A 9535-nucleotide genomic window follows, 5' to 3' on the forward strand; every position below is an offset into this window, starting at 1 on the left:
AAGTGCAAAGTGTAGCAGGGAGACTTTATATCAAATAGAAGAGAGCCTGAATCAATAAGATTCGCATCTACAGAGAGCATGTTAACTGGCCCGTTAAGGTTGGGCTATGAATCAGACAACATGTTTCTGTTCAGATAATAATAATAATAAAATATATATTTTGATGCTACATGAAAAGATGTAACATCACTGTCATGTCTTGATCTCTGTGTTTTAGATTTAAGATAGATAGATAGATAGATAGATAGATAGATAGATAGATAGATAGATAGATAGATAGATAGATAGATAGATAGATAGAATAAGGCGTGAGAAGGAAAGATGTGTGAGAGTGAAGATTTACCATCCTGCACTATAGGGGTCTCCAGACTATCAATGTAAGTTTTACAATGGCTTTAAAGCCCACGAAGGGCCCGTGTGACCCACAGGAAGTGCCTCATCAAATATTTAAGAGGCTCAAGGTGACATCATGGGATCGTAATTATCTCAATTATTTAGTGTGTTGGGGGCATCGACTCCCATGACATCATTGTCATGGTTATGGCGAGGCTGACAGGGCAGCACGGGCAGGAGGATTGAAACCTCTCGGCAAACGAGAGGAGAATGTTCTCATTTAGCGGGTGATCATTTGGAGAGCCATATTCACAGACTCACAGCAGTCAGGCAGAAACAGCACAGCTCCTTCTAGCACATTAACAGAAGAACCACGAAGGTCAAAGATACATCCAGATCCTGCAATTAGTTTCAGGCTACGGGGCACGTCCAACTCACCCTTATGAACCCTTCCTTGATGGCTTTTACACTATAATTATTTGATTCTGTGTCCTGGTTTATCAAAAGCACTGTTAGAAATATCTGTGAGCTGCAAGCGGTCCCATAGCACTTTTATGTAGAGTCGTTTTATTAGCAACCGTTGGAGTGCTTCTTTTTTGCTACATTGTTCACAGTTTGGTACAAAAATTATTTGAGACCAATCATTAACACAGGACACAGGACTATGTGAAATTGTGTGTGTGTGTGTGGGGGGGGGGCATAGATGTTTTAGGGTTAGCCTGAACAGAACAGTATAATAGGGTATAGGGTTGCCACCAACATAAAAAACAAGGACGGCATGAATGAACTGATATTACTACCAATGTTCTGTTGGCAGAGTCTTTGTAGGAGCAACATCCCATGATGCATTAGACTAGACTACAACAAACACACATACTACAATAGATGTTAACTCACTGCTACATTGGAGATCTATATTGCCTCTCCATACACATTTATTTATTTTTTGCATAGCAGTCTGTAGTTTTGCAAACACAGTGTCATCTTGGAGGATAGACTTTTCCACACCTATTTCATGGGTCAGATTTCTTTCTTGAAAAGTGATATTGTCCTCACATTGCATATAACAACATTGCTGTGATATGTTAGTGTAATAAGGCAGGATTTGCAGGCACTGTAACTGTAATGTGTAGTCTTTACCAGTTACCAGTATCTGAAAACACCACACATTTTTCTTGAATATATTGTATTGCACACTTACTGATTAGTCTAGATTGAATTACATTATGTCTCCTAGCTTTAAAGTTTTGGTCATCTATGGTGGCTAAAAGAAAAAATAATCAAAGGAAAAAGACAACTCAATTTAGATGGATTGGAGTGCTTCTCAAACATTGGAGATTTGTTCATTAAATGACCTCATCGAGACAACACTCCAAAAACACTGGATCAATAGTTAGCATGTGCCTTTAATAGCTGTTGATGTAATTGTTTGGAATAGCGAAATACCGACCAGCCTATACTTCCTGCTCCATGTGCTTTGCAACTAGGCTACAATATAATGAGGTCATGCACCTGTTGAAGGTTTGGGTGTGTGTGTGTGGGTTTGTGTGTGTGTGTGTGTGTGTGGGTGTGTGTGGGTGTGTGGGTGTATACGTGTGTGTTTGTGTGTGGTCCAGGGTAAGTACTGACAGTCATCCTCCAGTCTTCCAATTCTTGTTCTGTTTGTGTCCATCCTGGAAGTTCAGTCTCCTGGACGTTCCTTCCATCTGCTACTCATCAGGTAGAAGTCTCCCCCCCCCCCAAATCGATTGCTAGGAGACGCTTTCTCGAGGGGGAGAAGGCTGATCTGTCTCTCCTCACCAGCTGCGCATCAGGATCATGATACAAACTTAAAGGGAAGTGCAGAGGTGGCTTGGACTACTGTAAATTGCCAAGATCAAGATGGCAGGTTTATAGTGCTTTAAGTTTAAATACTTTACAGTGTTTAATAATAAATTAGTAATTTAATTTTTAATAGTAGTTTAATAAATAAATTAAATACGTTCTAATAGTATAATTAAGTTTAGCAATATGAAGTGTTGTATATAATAGAATATAATAGCATAAATAGACAGTGATTTTAATATTTAATATTTATTTAAATATTTAATATTTCATTCCTTTGGTGTTTTTTTAAAATAAATTTTTTTAATTATTAACTTTATTTTTCATTTTAGCAGATCCCTTCCTGAGGTGATGGATCTCATGTTGTCATACTCCTTATTCTTCTTCTGTTTATTCTCTTCTCTGCAAAGAAGAGAAGAAAATAGTGTGATACAGAAGTGATATGAAAGTGTGATACAATTAGTTTATTATTATTATCTTTTCAGAACATACTGTACTCAATATCCTGTGACATTCTACAATCATCCTTTATTTTTGCTCAGATGAGTTTAGTATCCTTGTAGATTTAATCCAATTGACCTAATGATTGATTTAAACTGAAAAAATGATTGAAAAATACACATTGTTCAACTATGATTTCCACCCGTGATTATCAACTGTGACCATATATGTGTTTTCTGTGGGCTGTTAAATCACATACCAACTGCAGTTTGTAATATGACTTGCAAGAAGACGGTGACAATTTCTTCTCGACGTTATGATCATGTGTTGCCTATAATATGTCATTTTAAATGGTGGGACTACAGAACACAAAATGAAGTAAATTGAAGAGAGTGATCTGGAATGAAGCAATACCACTGATCTAAACCAGAGAGAGACTCAGAAACAGATGCTCAGAGACCAGAGCACAGATGAACATATTTTTGAATCATATTAAACCAAGAAACGTTCATAAACATTGCTTTGAGAAATAAACAGCATATAAATGACCAGTTTCTTTTTAGTGGTTTGCTTCTAAAAGGATCTTTTAACAAGTACTCTTCCTTTCAAGCATCTCAATTACTGACGCAGTAAAATTGCTTTTAGACTTAAAGGCAGACATTTAAGGCTCTGAAATCAGCCATATCAGGCATATTAATGAGAAGGAGGAGCAACAACCTCACTCACAATGCTAGCCCCGCCCCTGACTGTCACACTGGATGACGTTGCAGGTGCTTGTTGCCAGACGGTCCAGGTGCGCCCTGGTCGCCTTATTGACGTTATAAAGTTCTTTGCTGGAGTGTCAAGAAGCAAGAAAGTACAAAACATCTGTGGGTTTCACACAGTCTGAATCACTCTCAGCTTAAAGCTAAGCAGTTGCAGCCTTTTGAGAGCTACATAAGCCAAATCAACTGAAGTTAATTCATTCAGGATTGATATTTGTAATCTGGAGTTGCCATAAGGGTTACATTTTCTTTAAAGAGGATCTCAAACAATACCTAGATGAAAATTACTGGCTTACACAAGCACCAAACAATACACTGACATATGCTTCAACCTACATTGTACACTAACAAAGGAGCCTCGTTAAAAAAGCCTTCAAGCTAGCGTTCTCCAAATCTTGACTGCTAGTATGTTTACAAAGCTTTTTAGCTACATCTGAACTGAGGTGACCAGTAGCCTGAGGTGGCCATCAGCCATTACATTACCCTCTCATTTAAGCCCTGTGAGTTTTTGATGTATTATTAATTCAGACACCGTTTCAGATGAAAAACGGTGGCTGCTGAATTCATTATTTTTTATCAGCAGTAATTATCATTGGTCAGCCTCTTTGAGAGAGGGCAACGTTCCATGAGACCTGACTTTGATGAAGCTAAAATCTTGTAATTGGATCAATAAACAATCCTCCTGTAGCCATTCCTCTGGTTTCTGGTCCTTCTCATCACTGTTTAAAAAAATGGGCTCTAGTCCATCTTATTAATTGAGTCACCGTCAGGTATTAATGCTGTGAAGCAGGAGTTGGGTGACAAACTCAGTCATTTCATTCGTGAATTGCAAATGAAAGGGAAAACTCTCAGCTTTAACGACTAGGACAACAGGCAAGTCTCTACAGGTCTTTACAAGGCGGCGAACTTACACACCTGTGGGGATTAAACAGGGTGATAACAACGGCGACACAGGTGAAGGTGATAATCGGTAAGTGGGTGATTGCGCCCGGGGATTGGCCAGTGAGTTCGACTGTGATTGGTGGGGGTGTTGTTTGTGATGGCTGGCTGGGTGCCAGCCAGGGTGTAACACAAACAGAGGTTCATGAAACCATGGTTACAAGCTAACTTGCCATCACAGCCATACTATCGCTATAATATAGCGATAAGGTAGTCCTGCTTAACTTAAGAACTGGATTGTTGATGTAGGCTTTGGTGTGGGACTTTGGTCTTCATGCTGTGTTGTCTCTGTATCTCTCTATCAGGACAAATAGCCCCACACTGGTGATGGCTCAATTATATTTTCACTTTTTTATCTATCAGTCTCTGTCTGCATTAGAAGGATGAGAGTGAGAGTGGGTGGGGAGAGGAGGGGATGCGTATACACAGAGGTTAAGTGCAAAGGGGGAGGTGGGCTAGACACACACACACACACACACACACACACACACACTGATCCATTAGCTAATGGATACCCTAAGCGCCATCACTTAACCCACTGTGTTACCATCACTGTCAAATATACCTCCAAGCCATCATGGGTGGGACAGATGGGTATATGTGGGTCTAAACGTGTCCGGGAGAACCAACAAGAACAATAGCCACAATAAAGTGTGTACATAAAACTAAACAGGATCTTAAACCCAATAAAAACATCAAAGTGTGAATGCTTCATTGGACCAGTTGTCATGCCTTACATTCTGATTCCCTGAAGTTATATCAAATACTGTTAAATCTGATCAAAACTTGGGATGATCAGAGACAACCAAGTATTAGTCTCTGCCACGTTCTCTCAAATGGGATTTCAAATGAGTTGGCCAAAAACCACACAGCCACTGAGGCACATTAGTTGTGGGTGGTGCCAACAAGAGTGTGAATGCGTTGTTTACATCATCTTCTATTTCACACCTACTGATGAGCTTCTGTCATTGCCCCTGTGACATCATTAGGTAGTAAGATAAGCTTACATTGGCAAAACAAAATAGCAGAAACAGAAATATTTTAATATATTTGTTTTTAAATAATCATTTACTTTAAGGGTTTATTAATGGTTTATTTGTGGTTCTTTGTGAATAAATTCTAATAATCAACTACTCCCTCAACGAAACTCTGGGCTTGAACTCAGACATGGCATGTATGTACTTTCATGTGTGTCATAAGTGTCCTAAGATCAGACCTGCACCTCTTCCCATGATGCCATGAGGTCAGAATAACATGTGACCTCATCAAGTGAAAGCAGAGGCACTTGGATTAGATCTGGCCAATGAACATCATTTTACTCACCACCATAAATGCAAATTATCAATCAATTATGGACTCTGCAGTACTGAGGAACTATCTTTAATATGTTAAAGAAACAGTGTGGCCATATTTTCTGTGCCATTAGGATCTAATGAACTAATTAATTACTGTCGTTAAAAGAAGTCTATATTATTGTGTGTGTGTGTGTGTGTGTGTGTGTGGGGGGGGGGGGGGGGGGGTTTAGTTTTCAGTGCAGGTGAAAAATAACATCCACCTATTGTGGTGTCTATCTGTGAAGTACACTATACATGGGCATGTAATTACACGGTTGCATTTTTTTGCACTAAAGTTGCCAGCAGAGATGTTTGTCATTAATAAACATTTCATTGACTTCACTGCTCTGCTCCTTTCATTAACCTTCGTTTTGGTTCATAATGGAACATTAGCATTTTTAAACGTCTCAGAAACTACAGATCTCCATGTCATGCAATGAAAAGATACACTTAGCCAAATGACATGTACATCTTCTCAAAGAAAAACACATAGAATGAATGGCCACAGACAAGAAGAAACTTTAATTAAATATTGTGAAAGTTTGAAAAGTTCTTTTACAGTTCAAAGTTAATTAGAAAACGATAATCTTTACAGTAGTTCTAATTTTATATCATTTCCCTCCCTTGCAATATATAACTGCCCACATAATCTCCAGCCAAAGACAGGGTACAGGAACGGTCGTGTTTGGGGGTGTCGGATAGCATTTCCACTAATCTGGAATTGGGATTGTGTGTGAGTAGATAAGGCGTTCACTTGGATGAGGAGTAAGCAGGGACATGACCTGGCAACCTTCATTTTACACAGTTAAAAAACACCCCAAGTAAATAAAAAGAAAGAAGAATCCCAGACTGGTTTAAAAGGGGAGGTTGGATGCTTTGAGGAGAAGCAGTGGGTGATGGGAAATTCTTTAAGACTATATCAGCAACACGGCAGACTTGCGTGGTTTGGTGTTGCTATGAACGCCCACGCGGTCTGAGATTGCAAACCACACGCCGTTGCGCTTCTAAATGACCTGCCTGGTGAAGTCAAAGCAAAAGTGATCACAGCTACACGTTTAAGAGACTCATGGTTAAGGCATCGTAACTGCTGGTGGACATGAGAAGAAGTCAACATCGTGGGAACATGGACGTTAAAGACGTAAAAGAGAAAGATATCGATCAAAGTGTGCACAAAACAACATTACTGTTGAATGAAGCAGTGTTAAAAAAAAAAAAGCAAACATATTTATATTGACATGATACATTGGCAGAAAAAGCGCAGCTATTCTAAATATTTTGCAGATTTTGACACATGGTACAGAAGTTCAACATAAAACAGCAAGACATTTCCTTAACTTATGAATAATATAAAAATAAACCAATGGCCTCTTTTGGTGGGTATGATGCAGGTGTCAATCCACACACCAAAATGATGCAAGAAACTAAATTCAAAAATCACATTTATGGACAAAAAAAAAAGTGGGCAATGACAAAGAGAAAAAAAATAACAGACCTGCACATTACAACAGTAACATGGATAAAGAAGCAGAGACTAGAAGCAATGTACAAATGTAAGCGATACATACATATGCTATATGGATATTTTACACATATCCCTTCTTTGATAATCAGATTCTCCTAGCTATGTTCAATGAGATCTGCTGGGTATGGCGTAAACATGATATCAGTGAGAATAAGTCTTATAAAGCTGCCTTAAGACTTCTTTGATGTATAAATATATTTCAAACAATAACTTTGGCAAAATAAAAGAAACAAATTACAAAAAAATTGCATTCTTATTACTCTGTACAAAACACACATTAAAAAAATTATAATAACAATAATTCATTCAGATATCCTATGATTGATAAAGGGGGTGTGTAACTTTCACAGTGCTGACTGTGCTATTATCTGGAGTGCATGGCTTGACAATAACACCCCCTTTCCTTCTGCTAACATCAGCCCTGTCAGGTTGTTAACCAGAGATCACGGCAGGTCCAGGATCAGGCAGGTCCAGGACCAGACAGGTCCAGGATCAGGCAGGTCCAGGACCAGACAGGTCCAGGATCAGGCGATTAAATGCTTCACTAACACGCGCATCTCTGGATTTTTGGGGGACACTGGAAGGAGAACACTAAATCTACAACATGATCACAGTATTCTGCAAAAAGAGTTTAAAAAAAAAGGTCAAACCTTAAATCCAAAATGGCATCAGCATGAAATGCATTCCTTCATAAATATTTCATCAATGCTGGCAAACCAAGAATTCACACAACTCGAGGACAATATTGTGATATTGTAATATTGTAAATTTGACTTTGTGCTGCTCACAACCATTTTTTTAAATTCTTGGCCTAATATTAAATTTCACATTAAAAGAAAACAGGATGCATAAAAGTATTGTCTGGTTGTCATTTTAAACACAGAGCTTTATGGCAGTTCGGATGGAAATGGCATGACTGGGCCTGCAAAGCAGCCTGGGTATTTGGCAGTCTTTTAGGGACTGTGGCGAAAGTGCATCTCACACCGGCACCCGTGTTAATGGCGCATGGTCGGATTTTGCCACTTCATTGGAGGTTTCTGAAGGATTCAAATTTGGCCCTTGAGTGACCATGGGTTTGATGTGACCTAAGCTTTTAAAGTGTTGTAGTTTTCATAGATCTTCCATAATCCTTCATTTAGTCTATAAAATCATAAATAGAAGACACTGCAACTTATGTCTTTTGTGTATCTTACATTTCATAAAAGGGCATTACTTCACAAAAAAGAAATCCCAGAAAGGATGGCAAACCAAAAATGAACAAATAATTCAAAATAAATATCACTCTGTTCTACTTGTGTGGACGGGACTAATAAGCCTTTAAGAAGTGTCTGTGGCATTTCCCCTCAACTTAAAAAGTGTCTACAAGGTGAGTACAAATTTCAACATCAAAACAAGTTGATACAACAGTCCAGGTTTTTTTTTTCCTTCTATCATTTCATTTCAAAGGTGATTCCGTTTAAAAAAGGGCCTGAGTTTAAAGGTGTGATCCTTCAGAGATAGACTGGGTCAGTCTACAACCGGAGTCTTCTGTGTACACTCAGGGAGAGCAGCGCCAGGAAAGTGTGTGTCCTGGACCTCTCACACATACACACACACACACACACACACACACTCACATACACGCAGTCCTATTCAGACTACATAGGAGGGACTATCATTCCAGGGATCACTGTTGAGAGAGAGAGAGAGAGAGAGAGAGAGAGAGAGAGAGAGAGAGAGAGAGAGAGAGAGAGAGAGAGAGAGAGAGAGAGAGAGAGAGAGAGAGAGAGAGCGCTTGTGTTAGTTTCATAGCATCTCATTAACCATCTCGTTGTTGAGACACACCTGCTAATATTTCCTGCATCTCGAGATCAGACAGCAGTGAGTGGATCACAGAAGGAGGTCAGAAGACAGGCTGGAGGTAGCAACTGTCTGCCGCGCGAGTACGCTCCGCACACGTCAGCTCTGAAAACACGTGACCCCACCCTCACAGCTGTGCGCAGTGAGCCAGAGGCCTTCTCCTCCCTGCATTTTCTCACGCAGGGGCGGGGGGGGCTATATCCTGGCGAACCGGCACGGAGCGCGTTTGCGACACTCCGTTCGCGGCTGTTCCGACGGCTCCTCTGCGTAATCGTTTGCACACGGCCTGTCCCATTGTTCTTGCCTTCTGAGGCACTGCATCATCCCGGCATCAAAGCGCCGGGGGAGGGGAGGGTTCAGCAAGGCCCTCAGAATCACGCCCGCGGTGACGGATGATGACGGCCAACCGTGCCGCCATGCGATGGCTATGACGAAGCCACAGCAGGACAGAAAGAGCACTCTTGGGAAGAAGGGGTGGCTCTTTATTAAAATGTCATCTCCAAGCCCATACGCCATTTGATGTTTTGTAGTACTACACT

At 40.1% G+C, this 9535-nt stretch overlaps 1 protein-coding gene across 1 annotated transcript in view; it reads right to left on the reverse strand.

Annotated features, from left to right (window-relative positions):
• Nucleotides 1–6138: 6138 nt before the first annotated feature.
• Nucleotides 6139–9535, reverse strand: part of ebf1b (EBF transcription factor 1b) — a 97847-nt gene continuing 94450 nt past the window's right edge. The window contains 1 exon segment of the mRNA XM_076979658.1: nucleotides 6139–8826. The gene's annotated coding sequence lies outside the window, so the exon portion shown is untranslated.

The sequence above is a fragment of the Brachyhypopomus gauderio genome, chromosome 18, assembly GCF_052324685.1.
Source record: "Brachyhypopomus gauderio isolate BG-103 chromosome 18, BGAUD_0.2, whole genome shotgun sequence".
NCBI classification, from domain to species: Eukaryota; Metazoa; Chordata; class Actinopteri; order Gymnotiformes; family Hypopomidae; genus Brachyhypopomus; species Brachyhypopomus gauderio.